This window comes from Taeniopygia guttata, chromosome 5 (assembly GCF_048771995.1).
Source record: "Taeniopygia guttata chromosome 5, bTaeGut7.mat, whole genome shotgun sequence".
Lineage (NCBI taxonomy): Eukaryota > Metazoa > Chordata > Aves > Passeriformes > Estrildidae > Taeniopygia > Taeniopygia guttata.
In genome coordinates this window covers 18,635,573-18,654,650 of record NC_133030.1, presented here as the reverse complement: position 1 = coordinate 18,654,650, position 19,078 = coordinate 18,635,573, and the positions used below count along the sequence as shown (strand labels likewise).

General features: G+C 43.5%; 1 long non-coding RNA gene across 1 annotated transcript; it reads left to right on the top strand.

Moving 5' to 3' along the window:
- The first annotated feature begins 1,547 nt into the window (after window positions 1-1,547).
- Window positions 1,548-16,456, top strand: LOC140684267 (uncharacterized). Its single transcript, XR_012056269.1, has 2 exons — window positions 1,548-13,825; window positions 15,929-16,456. It is a non-coding gene; the product is annotated as an uncharacterized lncRNA (long non-coding RNA).
- The last annotated feature ends 2,622 nt before the right edge of the window (window positions 16,457-19,078 follow it).

Genomic DNA, 19,078 nt, shown 5'->3' with positions numbered 1-19,078 from the left:
GATGACCTATATATGACCTGTATTGTTCCTTCATTATAATACTATGGAATTTGCTATTCTTCACTGTCCTTTGTGGTTATTTCCAATGTGGGTGACTTGATCTTTTTCACCATGGTGGAGATAGAAAGGGCTCATCTAGTGCTGCCATACGTTTTCCTAAATGGTTGGTCAGCTTTGAGCAAATGACAGTCAGGTATGTTAGTTCTGGATAAATGAGGCTGCATTAGGTGGAACAGCAAAGATAGGTTTAACCATCACCCTCTGCCTTCTCTATTAGTGGTCAGGAGATACTGGAGCTGCCAGCTTCTGTACTGGTGTTCACCAAGATGAGTGAAATTTATTTGCAGTCCCAAATGTGCTCTAAGCTCAGTGAGTATCAAAAACCCCTGTGCAGGTCTACCATGCTTTGCTACTCTGTGATTTCTCCGTGGGCAATTAATTTCTAGCTCATGTTCAAGGCAGGTTTCTCTTTAGAGTAACACGAGAGGGAAGAAACAGAGATGCAAATACACCCATATCTGCATGAAGCTGCTGTAACCAAATTCTGGCAGATACTCAAGCTGCATAAGAGAGCAATCATGTAATCCTATAGAAGGGTTTGAGTTGGAAGGGACCTAAAAGATCACCTGGTTCCAAGCCACTGTTACTGGGCAGAGACTCATTCATTGATGTTACCGGCCACCTCTAAAACAGTATTCCTGTGAAATTAAGGTAAGATTGAAAAAAAAGAAAAGAGCCAACATTATTTTCCTTTAATTCTCCCAATTGCCATGGAAGTGGGATTAAAAAGATCTCAAGTCTTTCCCAGTCCGTTGTTGAGCAGTGTTTCTGGGGAAGTACTAGTGGTTAGTATGATCTAGTGCTTCAGTGCTTCACAAATCCCATTTCCCAAGCTGTACAGGTGGGCTAAAAGATAACAGAGAGGATACTTCAATATAAAGGCACTGATTGTATTAGGTGTACTAGAGAGAAGTACAGCAAACGAGTGCTGAAACTAGGACAGGGACTCAGAGTTTTTCCTTAGTTTTATTCAATGTACTGTGCTCCTTCCAGCACATCATGCTGTTTGTTTTGGGTGATGTAAAGGGTCAGTAGCTCCTCTGAAGTTACATCTAGCCCTGCTGTCAGAGGTGTTGAGCTGCCCTTGGCTGTGTTACTGGCCATACCTGTGGGCCAAGGATGTGCATATATGCAATGAACAACTTCTCTAAGGACCAGAGTAATGGCTTGGTTGAGGAGACTGATGTTCACTGTGGTGCAGGAGAAGCCACGTCCTGCCCTTGGCGTGCACAGCTCTGCAGCTGCTGCTTTCTCTGACGTGCAAGGGAGATGCTGAACGCAATTCCTTTCCGCTCTGAACGTCTGCAACCCCCCAAAGAGAGTGAAGTGCTGGAACAGCCAGCGGATGTGCGGTTGGCTGTGCTGGCCAGCCTGGTGGAGAAAGGCATCTGGCTATGCTGAGTGGATGCTATCCCAGCAATACCATCCAGCTATCCCAGCAGTACCAGGACACTTCAGAGGGAACATGCAATTGCTTGTGGTTTTTTTTTTTTTTTGGTTTTTTTTTTTTTAATAAACAAAAATGAATTGCAGAGACAGTGCTCTCTTAAGTGACTCCCCTAACACTACACCTTAGAAATGAGTTTTGTGTTGTAGGTGGTGCTCTGATAGGCACTAGGGACAGGTTCCTGTAGATTACAAAGGTACCAAGTCTTGTAACCATTTGTTGTCACCTGAACCTTGCTATGTGACCTCAGAGGGTTCAGCACAGCTAACCACAGTAAGTGGTTAGACAGAAATCTGTTGCAAGATTTATCTGCTGTGTTACCCAAACTATAGAATCATAGAATGGTTTGGATTGGAAGGAACCTTAAAAATTGTCTAGTCCATCAATCTTGCAATGAGCAGGGATGCCTTCATCTAGATCAGGTTGTTCAGAGCGCAGTCCAACAAGTCCTTGAATGTTTCTAGGAATGGGGCATCCACCACCTCTCTGGGAAACCTGTTCCAGTGTTACACCATCCACATGGTAAAAATCTTCCTTACATTTAATCTGCACTGACTCTCTTCTAGTTTCAAACCATTATCCCTGGTCCTATTGCAACAGTCCCTGCTAAAAAATCTATCCCCATCTTTCTTATAGGCCCCCTTTGAATACTGAAAGACTGCAATGAGGTCTCCACAGAGTCCACTCCAGGTTGAACAACCCCAATTTGCTCAGCCTTTCCTCATGGGAGAGGTGTTCCACCCTTCTAATCTCTTCGTGCCCCAATTCAGGAGCAGGACCTTGCACCTGGCCTTGCTGAATCTCACAAGATTCCCATTTCTTGATCTTGTCCAGATCCTTCTGAATGGCATCCCATCCCTCAGGTGTGTCAATGCATCACTCAACTCCCATACTGGGACCCCCACATTATGCATTGGGTAACAGAAAAATGTTTCGATGATTTGATCTACTCTTGACCCACTGCCATTAGCAGTGCTGGGTGAATGAAGCAGTAGGAAAATTTGGTTTACTTAATCCAACATGGATTTGCTGTGGAAAATACCTTCATGGCTGGGGAATTCCTGCACCTTCCAGGTTATCCCAATGACATCAAAGCTGGGGTTTTTATTTCAGGAGAAGTATTTTACTTATTTGAATTTTCAGGCTGTAGGACAGGCTATTGCTTCTTCAGCTCTGCTGTGTTTGTGGAACAAGTCGCAGAGAGTGGTGAGGGTTGGAGAGAGGACGTCTGCTCAACACAAAGCAAACACTATTTTTCCTGAGAGGACTGAAAGCTTGTAAAACCATTATCTTGACAATGCTGCTTTCTCCTGAAGTAGAGTTCAAGGACTGCTCAGAGTCCAATTTAAAGCAGTTGTCTGCGAATGGCTTTCCAGGGTGGCTTATATGCCAAGGCTCATAGGTGCCACGGCTAAAAAGGAACATTGTGATAATCCCTTTCGACCTCCTGAATGACACACACCATAAAATTTCATGCTGTACTTTCTGTGCATAGGCCAGAAATTTGTGGTTGAATGTTACCTGGAATAGATTTCAAGGTTTGAACTTGACCAGCATTGCAGGACCAAGTAATTTTCCTTGAATAAGCTGGGCCCAAACAGCAGGAAAGTCACCAACATGTTGTCATTTGTCCTGTGAATTACGCAGAGTGGTGGTAATAGGGAAAACTGAGCGTTGCTGCTCAGGAATCATGTGTTTGTAGAGAAGGGAAGTAATTTCTGTAAATATTATTTTCTTTAAATGCAAAAGGTTTTAGACTAGATAAGATGACATAGTAGTTAAGCCATTTCTTCTGAAGTGATTTATGACTGTTTAGACAGCATTTAGCTCTTTGTGTATAGTATGGCTTATCAAAGTGTGTGCTGCTGTTGTGGACACACCCAGCTTTCAGAATTTGGGAAGTATATCACAGTCACTTATTCTGTGGCTTGAGAACAAAGTAATTAGGGCCTAGTCCAAAACTCATTGTTTTTAATTACAAAACAGGACTAATTATCAGTCTCTTAACCTTTCCTGCATTCCGCTATTAGAAAATGCTGCAAATAAAAAGTGATTAAGATTTTGGAGAATTTGTGCTGTGGAGAATGAGGCAGTGCATTTTCTTCTGTGGTGACTGGGATGCTGGATGTTCACACACAGTGTTTTAGACAGCAAGTAGGTCTTGCTTGGGGTCTAGCCCTTAGTGCTATCTATGTTTCATTTTCAAAAGTTCTTGTTTTAGCAGTCAGACCAATGTCAGTGATTCAAGTCTTGGAAAACTTCCACTCAAAAAAAAAAAAAAAAAAAAAAAAAGGCTTGGGAAACTCCCTGTGTTGATTTATGATTTAGAAGTATTTTGACTCTTGCCTGTCTGTATGCACCTGGAAAATAAAAATTTCTCAGAGGCAGAGCATAGTTTAGTGTAGCTAAAAAAGTGAAGTGAGCAGCCTAGAAAGGGAATGTCTGTGATGTGGGCAGGTGTTATCCTCCTAATGGAGGGAGAAGCCAGGGAGTTGTTCTGGATCATGTCTGTGTGGTGCATTTCTCGTGAGTCTGTGCTGAAAACACCGAGCTGTTGAAGGTTTCTTAGGTCATGAAAAGAGCCTGCTGCAGACTGAGCTGTGCCAGTGCTTGCACACATGGTAAACCCAGTGTGTGGTGTCTCACAACAGCTGTCAAAGACTGGTCGTCATACCCAGAGTCTCTAAACATCCTGTTTATCCTTGCAAGGAGGAACACTTGATTGAAAGATAAATAAAAAAAAACCCCAAAAAACAAAAAACCAACAACAAAATAAAACAAAACCCAACCCCAAAACTGGTGCTAGGAACAACATTTGCCCTTGGGCTAACAAACCTGAAAACAAAAGAAAATAAACATAGGATGGAGGCAAACACATTTCCACACAAGCCCAAATTCTAAAAAGGATTTAGGAGCTGAGCTTGTTTTGGCATGCTTGAAAAAGAAAAAGCTATCTGGGTGCCAGGATTCTTAGGGCTCTGTGTGTGTGTGTGTGTGTGCAGCAGGGTAAGAGCAAAGGAAGAGATGGGGTGTCTGTGGTGATGTGAGGGGGAAATGGCAGACATTGGAGCTGCTGGAATGCTTTATGCAGGGTCACCCGTGGGGCATAGCTTGCACATTTTTTTTTTTTTTTTAATTAAACATGCCAAGAAAAAAATCTTTGAGTTAGCAGCAAGATTTTTTTTTCCTTCTTCTCCCTCTGTTTGTTGTTCATTTGTCACTGCACTGGAGGTCTGTTTACTTTGCTCAAGAGAATGAGGGACCCAAGAGACACTGCTCTGCATGCGAAGTTTTTATGGAAGGGGCTAGAAGAAGAGAAGGGCAGGAACTTTCAAGCCTTTTGAAACAGAGGTGGGCTGTTTCTTTTGCTTCTTTGCCCAATGTATGTTGTACCTGATGCTGCTACTTCTTGTGCAGATGGAGCTGGGTCCTGGACTTCAAACACACGTCCTGTTGTTAAGGGCTGATCAGGCAAATCTCCACAGGGTCAGTGTGAGGAGGCCTAAGGTGCCCTAAGACTTGATGTTGAAACTCTGCGTTGCTCTAACACTGTGGTGCTCCCCACTCTGCCCATGGGATCTCTCCTGGTAGGTTGCTTTCAAACTGGAGATGATGCTTCTCTCTCCCAGCACCTCCCTGTTGACTCTTCTGAATGAAGTTTGGGATGAATTCATGAACGTGCCATTAAAATAATGTCATGGATGAAGCAAGGCAGCCCTTCATTCCAGGGATTTAGTGTTTTGAAGGGGACTTTTCCAGAGCTGTGTGGCAGCCTGCTGCTGCTGCTCTTTGTTGCTTTTGATGACTCAGTGAACTTCTGAATGCTTCAATTTCTCCAGATGGGCTTAATAGTGATTGTGACCTGACTGGAGATCCAACAGAGGAGGGGAAGTGGAGATCTATGTTACTTTTGCTTGCTGGCATCTCAGTGGATGAGGCTGCTTTGTCTGGCTGGATCTTCTTCATATCTCACAGTTCTCAAACATCTAGAACAGAAACTAAGCAGGAGTGAATGTCTTTAGATTAACAGATGGGCACATCCCATATTTATTTGCATGTACATTCTCTTGGTTCTGGGCACTGAGAGCAGTGGCATGTGTCCAGCAGAGTTCTGCAGTGTGAGGCAGGGCAAGGGAATGGTTAATGAAAGCAATGGATAATTCCACCAGAGCAGGCTTTAGAGTTAAGTGGTGTTCTTCCATTTGGAATTTTTCTTATCCTTTTTGACTGGTGAAAGAGGACAGGAACTGATGGGTGTGCCTATGGCCTTGGTCTTGTGTTAAGAGCAGCTGATTTCAGACTCAAGTCCGTTCTGTATTGCCCCATGCATCCCAGAGCAGAGGTTTCAAGCAACTGAAGAAGTTGACTCCTTTTATCTCCATGTTCCCTGTTTTAATTGATGGGAAAGCTGCTCAGCAATCCCAGGACATCTTTGTTGCAAAGGTTCCCTTAAATACTGGGATACACCATGTTGTTTTGGCCACTTTGTCTCCAAGAGGAGGGGGAGTGAAGAAGCCAGCTGTGATTGTAGAAAGACCCCTTGTGAAAAGACATTGAAAAGCCTGTAAAATACTAATTCTAGAAAAGGGAGAAATGAGAAGAAATTATTATTAGAGATGAACTATGCAGAATCCCTTTATGTTATATGGGAATGGGAGCTGTCAGAAACAAAAAAGAAGACAAGATAGAAACTGACATAAAATGTTTTCACTCGGCAGTGGGTTAGATTAGTGTTGTGCAATTCTTTGCCACAAAACATCAGGGCCAAGAACTTTGCTAGATGCAGGCACACTGACTGTTTCTGTGTATAACCAAGATATCAGGGAGCTAATGGTAATATTAAAATAAAAAGAGTTTTGGGAAGTTGTCAGTGCCACGTGCGTCAAGGCACAAGCTGAATCCAGCAGATGGAGATGGGGATAGGAAGAGATTTACTTATTTCAGAAGTGAAATAGTCTGTGAGCTGCCTCTTGCAGGGTTTCTTTTCCTGACCTTTGGATCAGCCTCTGTTGTGTTGCAGAATCCCAGCCGAGATGGAGCTTGGGAAAGACATCAGGCTTGGCAGCTGTCTCAGCTACAGTACTTCCAGTTATGTGGTAGACCCTGTGGGGAGGTAGAGCACCCTTCTGCATTCTTCAGCTGCCAGTTGTGAACGTCATGATTTCCCCCTGCCCCCCAAAGAAAGCTCGTTTCTGTGGCCTGGGAATCGGGAGAGTGAATTCCCAAACTGGGTTGGGTCAATTCCATAGCATCTTTCTGCCTTCATTTTGTGTCATAGAAATTATCTAGTGGTGATCACTCTCCTCTGGACCCCTCTTGTCTTTCTGGCTAAGATCTAGGTGTCCTTAGTGAAAAGGGCCCCTCCTTTCCCTCTTTGGTGGAGTATGACACACTACACAAAATATTGATGTTCTGAGGTCAAAAGCTTGTTTCATAATTTGCTTTTTTAAAAAGTCATTCTTTTAGCTATCTGGAAAAAGTACCAGAGCAACTTTGAACACCTTAGCTGAAGAGCTGTGCTGTTCAATAACAACCTCTCAGTAAAAGAGCTGTTTTGTTTTTATTGTATTTTCTTTTCACTGCTTTTAATAGCTATAAACAACCTCTGTATGGAGCATATCTTGAAACTTTTGACCAGCTGGGTGAGAGGCCTTCATATCAATTTCAAGCCTGTGGAGAAGAGAGCACAACAGGTCCCTGAGTGCTCCAGCCACTTCCTGCCTGCCAAGGAATGCTGGAAACAGAGGTCATTATTGCACAAGTAATTAAAGGTTCATCAGCCCTACCTCTCTGATTGCTCAAGGCCATTGTAGTAAGGGACAAATACTCCTGCTTGCCCACTGTTATTTGTTTTCTGCTTGCTGTTTTCCTTGGCTTGAGAAGAATTATGAAGACTCTTGAGTAGGATCTGGGAGTGCTGTGGTCTAATGCATTTGGCTGTGGCCCTGGGTATGTTGTGGCTCACTCTAGTACTGAGAAATAGAGTGCCTTCAGGGCCCCCTCTTTTCCTGCTTTTCCCCAAGATCCAGACACCAGAGAGATGGCTCTCAAAAGGCAGGTCCACGTTGCCCAGGCCCTGGCACAGGCTGGGCAAAGAAGCCCAAGCTGGGGGAGGTCTGTAGAGCTGTGCCTCTGGATAGCTGAATTGCATCCTATTCTCATATTAGCAGACGTGGGGATTTTACTCCATCTCAACTGGACTCCAAAAATGTGAAACTGACTTATAGTGGGAGGGTTTCCTATGAATTTTCTTAAAGGGATTAATTTCTCTTTCTGTGGTTTGAATTTTGAAGTTCACATTTTTGCATGTTTTCTCTCCATTACAGTATGCAAGAAATTGATTTGTCTTTTAAATAGACTCTGAGACTCACTTATGAGCAGAGGTCTCTTGAAAAAAAAAAAAAAAAAAGGAAGTAAGTACCAAATATTTTGTATCTTTGACAGAATCACAGGAGCAGGGCAGACTGAAAAACACACCTTTTAACCATCTGTCCCTCAAGATCTGGAGAGTCTTTAAGGAGCACAGCCCACAGACATGGGAAGTCATGTTGCAGTCCTCCAGTTTTCCTTCTGTGGCTGAATGATTGTCATCACTAGCAAAAGAAATGAGCCCCCATTGTGCTGAATCTCCTTGGGCTTCAAGAGGCCACCATGCTCCTGAGAAGAAAAAGAGAGCTGGCTTTTGGTCCCTTTGGTCCAGTAACATTGTGAATGAGCCTCAAAGTATAGCTGGTACAGGGTGGGCATTTCCCTCCCTCCTGGGGGTGTAAAAGGGGATTGAGCTTGGACTGCAGCCCAAAAGCCTTGTCAGTGAAGACATTTTCTGAGAGCCCGGCTTCAGGGCCTTGGCTTTAGCTCAGACACAGCTTGAAGGGCATGTGTTAGGTAGGCAGATGGAGCGGGTGATGGAGATGATCTGCTGAAGAAGGAGAAGTGTGGAATGAGGAGAGGAGTGACAAAAGGGCAGCTGTGTGGTTGACCCTGTGAGAGTGGAGGAGGGGAAGAACTCATCTCAAAAGGAGCATGGACCCAGCAGCAAAATTGCCTGGAACATGAGGCTGAGGCAGAAAAGGCTCAGTGGAATGATTAGACCTGAGATTACTCTATGTGTGTCTGCAGGGGAGTTGAATAACTCCTTGGTCAGTCTGCAGGAGCTGTCTAATGAATGGTCCTGTGCCAGTCACAGCCCAGGATGCTCCAAGGTAACACTAATCCTGCTGCAGAGTGTAGGGGTGTCTCCAGAGGTCCCAGGGGTACTGCATCTCCACACGTGAACGCAGCCCCCAGTGTGGCAACCTTATGAGAGACACTGCGTAATGTCCTGTTTTGAATTTGTATTTCATTTGCCTCCCATATGGGATCAGTTTTTCCCTTTTCTTTATTTTTTTTAATAGCGTTTTTCCTAGTCATAATAATCAGTGTTTCCCTGCCTTCTCCCCTTCATTTTTCACAGCTGGCTTTGATTGGTTTCAGTCCTGCAGATGCTCCTTCAGCCCCAGAAGAAGGGGCAAAGGTTCTTTCCCTTTTCAGTGCGGGGCAGACAGCCGTGCCGGAGGGCTGGGGGAGGCTGGTGCTCCCGGACTACTCTTTGCTGTAGCCCCAGCTGGCCTCTTGTGCATCTGGTGAGGTTTGCCAAATTGCAAGATAATTTCTCTGCCAAAGGCCTGGGGAAGATCACAAGCAGTTGATGGCGTGCATGCCCCTTCTGCTGTGCTGCTCAAAAACAACTGTTCCTGCAAGCAAGAGGGGCAGGATCCCCAAACGCCTCATGCTCACAGGCTGTGAGGACAAAGGGCCAGAGTGCATCTGCAGAGAGTGTGCTGACACTGACTCAGATGTGTGGGTCTGTGAGCCATCAGGCTTACAGCAACCACAGCCCCACGTGTCTGACCGTGCGGCGGCCGCGGTTCTGTGTGCGGGCGTGATTAACCTGCACAACCCTGAGCTGTGCTCCGCCAAAAGGAGCTGGCGGGCGCGCCATGCACAGCACCCTGAGTGCACCAACTGGCATGGGGGAAAAAAAATAGTTGTTGGATGGGCAGGCAGGCTTCCCTGATTGTTTTAGAGCATGAGTCAAACACAAATCACATGGCAGAAAGGAGAAACTTCCCTTGGAGGCAACTTAATCCACAGCTGCCTGATGTGGGGTTTCTAGCAACTTCCTTCAAAGCAGCTTGTGCTGGTCACTGTCGGAGATGGACGGTTGAGTTGACAGTCATTCAGCTGATCTGTTATGGCTATTCCTGCATTCCAGGCACCATCCAAGAGAATGAGACATAGCATTGCACAAGACCAAAAGAAAGTAAATGTTTACAGGCACAACGCACATTTCAGCTTGTTACATGTTCCTGAGCAGTGAAAGAAATGAAACAATAATTAAAACAGGTCCCAAGTCTCAGTGTGTATCTTGGCTCACAGCACTGTCCTCTTGGAGCGCTGCCTCTGCCTCTCTCTGATCCCAGCCTGAGCAGTACCACTGGGTCATTGCATCCAGGTCAAGGTCTTTCCAGTTACTCCAAGTACGTCCCCTTTCTGAGAACTGCAAGAGCCTTTTGGTGAGGTGATTTTATGGTTTGTGATGAAGTTGGGTGCTTGATGTTTTCCCAGCACCCAGTCATACTGGGATCTCCCAGGAGATATTTGCCTTGGGTGTCCAAAGTGTCCGAGTAGGGGAAGTTATAGATGGATTTATTCCTATGGGACAAGGGTGTAGAAAGTAGCAGAGCACAAGAGTGGTGGACATTTAAACAATTTGTTCCTTGAATGATCCCTTTTTAATGGTCTAGCTTGTCTTCGTGTGTGCTCAGGGAAGAAATTAGGGTGCAATGAAGCAGATGTAGTGAAGGGCTGTGTTGGCACATCTGACAGCTGTTCCAGCTGGACAGCAGGCACCTCTGCTCTCCTGCTCTGAGCACAGGGCTCGGAGCACAGGTCACAGCACAGCTCGAAGGATGGCATGTCTCCTGGCCGTGAGTCAGGTGGGTGCAGGGGAGAAGACAGCCTCTGCTCTGGCACTCTTTTCCCAAGGAGAAAAGCAGGCCAGCTAGGGGGAGTTGTTTTGCATGAAAGGGTGAAGCAATGGAGTCCTTCACTTGAGAACAAGGAAATGGAGAGAGAGTGGAGGGGTGACTGAAACACCCTTGCCCCCAGAGTTGCTCTGTGCTTGATGGTGCCTCCTGCCAAGCTGTGAAGCTCTTGCAGCATCATCTTGGCCTTCACACCAAGAGAACTTTTGTCACCCTGCAAGTCAGTCCCTGGCAAGGAAAAAGGCCTTTTTAGTAATGATCAGCCCACCATGCACATGGCACAGGGAGACAGACCTCCCTCTATGTGTGCATTACCCTGGGCTCGGGCGTAGACTCGATATCCACATATGAGCAATAGCTATAGCTGCTGACTCACATCACTTTTCTTGGTTCTCTCATTTCAGCACTGAGCTGGCCAGATATTATTCATTTTATTTGAGATGTCTGCTGAAGGTATAAATGTCTAGGCTTCCTGTAGGGAACAGATGAAGTCCAAAAGGCACAAGGTAAATGTGCAACAGACTGTCTGAGAGCACGCCTACAGCACTGACTAGGGCCCATGCGTCAGGCAGAACAAACGTCCACAGCCACTGCTGAGTCTGCAGAAAGGTTGGATTTGTTGTTTTGTTTGCCACATAAAGGGTACTTTTAAGAGGTGGCAGCTATGTGGCCTCTTGTTTTATGTGACTGAATTATTTAAAGACCTTGTTGTTAGGGGGAAATGCTGACTTTTCTGTAAGGCAGGTTACAACTTGCTTGTATGCAGAGTTCTGTTAAAGTTTTTCTCTATCCTTGGGAAAACCAGGTTTTATTTTAGACTTGCCAGACCATTCTGAAGGCAAATGACAGTACTTGAATGAAGTCAGGGGAGGGAAGAAAATAGCTCTTCAGTCACTAAGTTATGAAAAATTATTCTGATTTAGGCATCTGATATTTGTGTTCATTTTACTCAGAAACAACTTATCACCAGCTCCTCAAAGCTTTTACATCGTTAAATCTCCTCATTAACTTGGATGGTGACTACTGTTGAGGAGAATACAAAAATCTGTGCACCATTATAAACCCTCACTCGCTCTTACAGAACAGTAAGTAGGAATCTAGCCTGGGAGTTAAGGTCCCAGAGCTAGTCCTGTCACCAATGATGGGAAGTTTCCGTGGATATAGTACACAGCAAAACAGATGGGAATGATGACATTTCTCTAACTGAGAACTATCCAAAATCTTCCAGTAAAGATTATCTGCTTTGGTCTTACTGGGGTAGTAAAGGCCTGTGTTTGTAAAGCGGAAGAGCCAGCTTTTCAGAAGTCTTTTTTTTTACAGAATGCTTGACACACAAGCCATAATTCTCAGATTCTGGTTCCCTTGTTAAGTCCTCCTGCTTTCAGATTCTTGGAGCTAATTTTCATTGACAATAGGAACATTCCTTGAAAAATGCTGATGTAATGAAGTACGTGCTACTTGAGATTAAAAGATTTATTCAGTGACTTTTGTGAAACTTTTGCGAAGTGTCTTAACATTTTAATGTTTCTCCAACTGCCAACAAAATCTCATTGCACCACACAGTTTGCAACATTAGTCAGATTTTGACACAGGCTCACGCAAGAGGCAGTTTTCACAGTCAGGAATCATAAAATGTTAAAGAAATTGCTATTATTTGAAAACTAGACACAGTTCAGTGAAGCAGATGGACTTGCTAACAGTGACTTAGGAGGTCTGTAGCACAGCTGTGTTGACACGGATTATAGACAATCAAAATTGTATATAAAGCGCATGCCTTAGTTTTAGTTTTAAGCATATTGCTAACATTTAATGAACTGTGTAACCTTATATGGTTTATGTATTTTTGTACTGTAGCTGCAAGTTATGCTAAGGCCCTGACTAAACCTTCCCAGAAATCTGTATTGCTATTTGTAATGCAGGCACACAGACTCAGTGCCAACAGGCCTTTGATTGAATCTTGATTAATGTAAATATGTTAAGCCTGTAGGTGCCATTCTAGCCCAGGGAGCTTCTTACAGCTTTTAACCATGTCCACATCAGAATTAGAGCCCCTTTGCTTCAGATAATTCCCAAAGACCATCTGAAGAATGTTTGGACTCGCTTGTGAAGGATCAGGCATAGAGACATTTTCTGAAGCCCCTGGCTGGCTTGTTTGCAACACCATCCCAATAAAAATTAAGCCCTCAGACACAAACTTAGGAAAGGAAAGAAGAAAACAGAATTTTGATATATTTCACAACCATACTCTGATCCCAGGAGAAAGATTGGGTAAGAAACACTGATCTTTCTTACATATCTGTCTGCAAAGTTTTCCGTAGTTCTCTTTTACTAGCGAGCTCTCCTGGTTTAGGTGAGCAAGTTGCCTAATTGTTTCAATGGAGTGCTTAAACTAATTGGTTCTCATCTAAGCAACAGAGAGGGGATGTAGAGCACAGCATTTAACCGAGAGGAAAATGGGATGTGTGGTGTGGTGGGAGAAGGAAGGCCCCATGAAGTGTGGTAAGTTGCAGTGGGATCTAGATGGCTGAGATGGATCAAAGCACTGAGTTCTCCTGGCTCTGGTGTTTGGTAACATCTGGTGCCTTAAGACCTGTTTTGATAGCAAAATTTGCAGATCTTCATTTGCCAAGGAAATGTGCTGAACATGCATACATGTGTGGAATGGGACAAGGCAGCTCCAGCATGGGGCCCAGCTTCTTCCAAGGTAAATCTCTGTGGGAATAACCTTCCTGAGCTACACTGCTGTCAATACTTAGGATTGTGCCACTGAGCAAACACTGACTGCGTGTGATGAGAAAGAGGAATAACTGAAAGGAAACATCCTTCCTGGTATGGTAATGCTCCTCAGTATCTTCTCCTTGCATATGGCTTTTTCAAAGTGAAGACAGTGGACATAAACTGCAGGTGTAACCTATATGCAAAATAAGTTATTTGTATCTTCTCCCACACCTTGCTCTCTAGACTCCATGGCTGTGGTACTACTGCTGCTCCTTATCATGAAGGGAAGGATTTTAATCTCTGATTCCTTGATTTTACCTGATTTTAGAGGTGGACAATTCCACTTCTTTATGTAGTGTCTTGTAAGGCATTAATAGCAAAGAGTGTGTGGTTTTTCTCTTTTTTTTTTTCCTCCAGTCACCCGTTCCTTCAATCTTTGTTTTGTTTCAGCTGTCCTATTACATGTTGGAGCCCAGGAGCCAGGGAGAGCCCACTTGGCTGCTTGACTTCTCAAGAATTGCAGAATAGGCCTGTGCAGCATGAACCTGTCTGTTTTTAATGGGATGTGTCCAAGGTATGGTTTCTTACCATATCTGACATGACTGGATCACAGTTACACCTACTGGTGTATTTTCAGTATCATCATATTTCTGCTGTTTTCTATGGTTTATTTTTCTATGCTTTATTTTTCTTTCTTCTTCCTATACTCCAGCTATTCTTGCAACACATGCAAAAAAGTGAACAAAAATTATTGCAGGACTTGGTGTGGGTACATGGCCATTTTGCTGCAAATATTTTCAAAATAAAGCTATTTAATATTTTTTTAAAAAATCCTGTCTGCCTTTAAAAGCCGTAGTGTCTTGATTTTTGTTTCCCATAAAATCATGTGTCTTCAGCCAGTGTTAACAGATTAATTATTGCCTTAAGTGGCAGAAGAAAAGAAAAAATGATGGAACCATGTCTCCCTCTGACACCTGAGTTCTGGAGGTCACGAGAGATGTCATACCTCCAGCTGTGTCCCTGTGGTCCCAGCTCTTTATTTTTAAACAGAAGTATTATTTCCCAATCTCAGCAAACAATCCAGAGAGTGAATTGTGAAAAATTTTCTATATCTTTCCCTTGACAGCATTTGCTGGGGTTCTGACTCTGGATGTTGGAGGACCACACTGATTGTTTTTGGTTTTGCTCTGCAGGTCTGTCCTTTTTATTTTGAGGAGAGGGGGAACAAAAAAAAAACCAAAAAAAAAAAAAAAACCAAAAAAAAAACCAAAAAAAAAAAAAAAAAGGAGACACATTCCATTTGCCTTAGAGCTGGAAAGGTATCTGATCATACTTGGTTAATAGCCTAGAAGAGTTTGCTCAACATGCCCCAGCTCCTCCCAGAGATTCAGTCCATGGCATGGTGTAGGCCAGGGAACAATACTTTTGAAGCCCTAATATGTAATATCAATACAGTCTGTATTAGGGATCCTTAAAAATCAGTCATCTCTGGATCTGGATCAGGTAGATTTTTTATGGTAAGACACAAATAGCAGAGTGTGGATGAGCTGAGTCGTCCTGCACGTGATCTCTTCTTTGCCTTTCCTGCCCTGTTCAGCGTAACTTGAGAATTTGATCTGATCTCCTCTGTGGCCTATAAAATCATAATAAGAGCTTTAGAGACGCCTCTCTAATTAAAGTTGAATTGAATTTTGTGCTTCAAGCATGACTTAAACATTTATTACTCATGAAAAATTATACCATATCCTCTCCAACTTATGCCAAGCATTCTTTGAGTACCAAATGAGAAGTTTTTGAGAATTTTTTTTTATTTCTTGCTTTTGCAATAGGAATTTAAAAGGGATCTGATATGCAATCTATGCACACAGGGACAAATTTTAAAACCAGTTTGCCTTAAGCCATTAAGAAAATGTATCTCCAAACCTTCTTGCACTGTGCTATCTGTCCACTTCCTGGATTTAACTACAGGCTTATTGACTATGATGGGAAGACTCCCAGATACTTCACTAACTTTGATAGCATTGTCCTTCTACCATTCAGCTTTCCTTTGCTGCTGTGGAAGGAACTGCTCTAATTTCCTAGTCAAAGTCCAAATTTGAGACTGAAATTGCTGTGTGAGCATTATACTCATTAGAAGTACCAAAAGGAGCCTGGAAAACCACACTATTTGATTTAGAGATGGACAGTGATACAGTTGGCAGCAGACACAAGTTCCAAAAATAGAAATTTGTGTTAGATATTAGGAAAAAAAGGCCTGTCACTTTGAAGATTGTGGAACACAGGGTAGGAGCCCACAGATGATGTGGGGTTGATATCCTTGGGGATATTCTTAACCTGAATGGACAAGGTCTAGCACAAACTCTTCTTAGCTGGCCCTGCTTCAAATAGGATGTGGGACTGGACAATTTCAAGAGATCATTTATGACTTGGAATGGTCTCTGATACTAAGGTGTACCCCTTTTTGGGATATACGGGATGAATCTGCTGAGACCACAAATAGTCCTTAATTGCAAAGTTATACAAGGTTCAGTCGCGGTTGACAAGCATGAACACTGGAAGGATGTGAGGGAAAGAAACTAGATAAACAGTTTTTGACCTGTGTTTGAAAAGCCTACAGTTTAGGGGTGAAAGGTTGATAAAAAATGTAAATCTATTGTCTGTGAATTTCCATTTGCAGAAGATGTGTCTACTGGAAGAACCTTTAGCAGTCAAAAAGGACTGAAACATCGAGTAGGACTCTTCAGGCTGAGATACAGTGAAGATGCAGCCCAAATTACCTTGGTAAAGTGGGGGAGACTGTTCTTATGTCCTTTTTTCCCCCATGCACATGCCTATCCCTGATGAGTTTGTGATTTGCCTATAGGGACAGAGAATAGAGATGAAAAAGTAGAAGGTGTGCCTTTGGCTGAAAATATAAAACTCATGAAAACTGCTCACCTGTGTTTCTCTGTTCAGGGGGAGTGTGGAAGGAACTTCCCTGGCAATGCAGGAGAGAACTAAGATATTAAGATACACATGAATTAAGCATGGCTGAGAAAATACAAGGTTAATGTGCAAACCTAAAGGATTAATTTATTGCCATTATTTCTCTTATTTTGCTTTATGCTTACTGTGTGCCTTTCTTGCATTTGGTCTCTCCTTTAAAAAACAAAACAAAAAAACTTGTAAATTTTTCTAGTGGCCTGGAAGACTCTTTATTTTTTTTTTTTTCTTTAAAGAAAATAGTCTGCAGAATAATCTTCTCTTCTAGGCAAACAAATGTCATCTTCAGAATAAAACATGCATACACGAGGAAATTCCATTGAAGAGAGGGAAAAAGCTTAGTTGGTTTGGGCCCCTTTCAGCATGATCTGATATACAGTATGTTATCCTTAGATGATCTGTTATTATCTTCCTCCCCTGAGCCATGTGTCAGCATCCACATGTGTGTGAGCAGCTGAAACTGTCCTTTGAACTTGCCACTGGCAGACTGACAGTGTGGGCAAGTGGACAGCAGGCTGGGGTTGGGAGCAGTACCTGTCCAAGTGGCTGACCAGCTCTGTCACCTCAGGTAGGTGACTCCAAGTCCCTGTTCCCTTTCCCGGCCCTTTCTGTTAGGTGTGATGCCCTGAGCGCCTCTGCCCGCTGTGATGCGGTGCCAAGGTGGCTCCAGCCCTTGGAGGGCTGTGGCTGTGTCAGTGTGACACCACAGCAAAGCCAAACTGCTCAGAAGGCTGGCTGGGCTTGGCTCTGGGCCATGTGGATATGCCTCTCCTTGCTCTTCAGAGTAATCTGGTCTCTCCACACAGGCCTCTGCCACTCCAGATGGATGTCCCAGCTTGTTTGGAGTCAGGGAATCTCAATGAGGAATTGCTGCTCCTGTGCACTGAGCATGTATATGTCTGGTATATCTTCTACCAAGAAGTTGGTAGGTGATTCTCCTGAGCTGTTTATTTCTTGGCTTTGTCTTCCAGACACATATATATATGCTAGGCTTGATGCACCCAGACTCATCTCTTCCACATCTGCATAGCAATGAGCAACATCAGGAATGTCCATTACCTTTACCCTTGTGATAACCATAAATCATATCTGAAATTTCTCTGTATGCCCATTTTGTAAACTTTGTTTAAATTGAGAGCAGCTGCAAAAAACATTATCCTGTATTGATGGTTAGCGGGGGTCAGCAACAAAGGCAGTGGAACGACAGCAATTGGTTCTAGCCAGACATTTGTCTAGTTATCTTTTGGTAAAAGGAGTGTGTTTAAGTCATGATCAGAAAAGTCATTGCTACTGTCACCTAAAACTACTAAAAATGATTAATAGCCAAGCGGGAGTGTTCAGTGTTTTTTGTTGAGCCCACATCTATATCCCTCAGAAGCCATTGTTTCTACTGAAGCCTAATTATGGTAGTGGACATTGCAATGCTGTGTGTGCATATAAAATGCTCAGCCTGGGAATGATGGGTGTCTGTTCTTTGAAGAAGGCTCTCAGCTCTGCAATGTACAGCAGCTTCCTCACCTTCAACTGGGCAATGACTTGCAGTCACTTACTTCTTCATGGACTTCCATCAGCTGCCAACAAGATACAGCCAAACTTCTCATGCTGGTGAGGTGTTTCCTTGATAGCTGCAGGCCATGTTGGTCTTTCCCAGACACTTTTGTTAGTTTCTTTCTTCAGAGCAGAACTAAGACACAGGCCTGGTAAGATCTCTGCAAATTACTCAGCAATTAAAATGTACTGGATTTTATGCTAATAAATTAGCTGGAAAGACAATTTGGCATTTTTAACAAGTGGCAAAAATTCCTTGGATACTGGATCACTTTTATTGGCCTGGCTTGCACACAACATTTCCCAAAAAACAAATCAAACAATTTACTGCCACTGTTGCATGGTTGTTTTGGTTCAGGAATAATTGCTGTCCCTGCTTTCAGGGAAAGATCTGAGAGTTTGTGCAAAAATTCATACTGCTCTGGGCTGCTGCCTTTAAAGCAATATAACTTCTTTTCATGATGCAGTAACACCAGTATTTCACTGAGAGTACAAGTGTGGTCTATGTGTGCTTGGGATGCCATCTTTACACCAGAAACAGATCTACAGCAGGGTATGCAACATGCAAAGACATTTCCAGTCCAGACAAGGCACTGGTTAGAGTTGACCTATACAAAAACTTTCCTTTGTTAAGTGGAAGTTATTATTAAAGAACTCAGTTAGATCCCTGAGTAATACTCTGTAGATGAATCAGGGAATGGTTCAGGTCAAATGGACCCTGCAGACCCTGCCCTGATGTAACTGAACAAACGTGAACTTTTGCATTAAGTGGTATTTGAATTAATGGTTAGATCATAATACATGTGACCATGTTTGAACCTACCTGGAAAAACAAGGGGGATAACAAACTACAGGAAATTTCAAAGGTTTTTGGCCTGTTCAGCTTTGTACCTCTGTTATGCTTTAATTGTGCTGGGATTCCGGTGCAGTTGGCTTTGCTTTGGAGCAAGGGAAGTGGTTAAAAATTTGTCTGCAATGTGTGTGTTGGGACCCTGAGGTTTAGCATTCCCCATGGACAAGGGCTGCCAGACAGAGCTGAGAGCAGAGTTGCCCAGTTCAGTGAGGACAGAGACCATCTGGGCAGGGGAGGTGACTCTTTGTGGAATGCCAGAGATGCAAGGGAAAAGCCCTTTGTGGCACAACTCCATCTGCTTTTACTTATTTCTTCCTTTCATATTCCACAGAGCTTTGGTTGGTGTTTGCTGTTCTTGTTGTCTGGACCTTCCTCTAGGCTTTTTAGGCACTGGAGATGCCACTCCCTCGGTGTTTGGGGATGCTCCTCTCCCTCCAGCTGGGA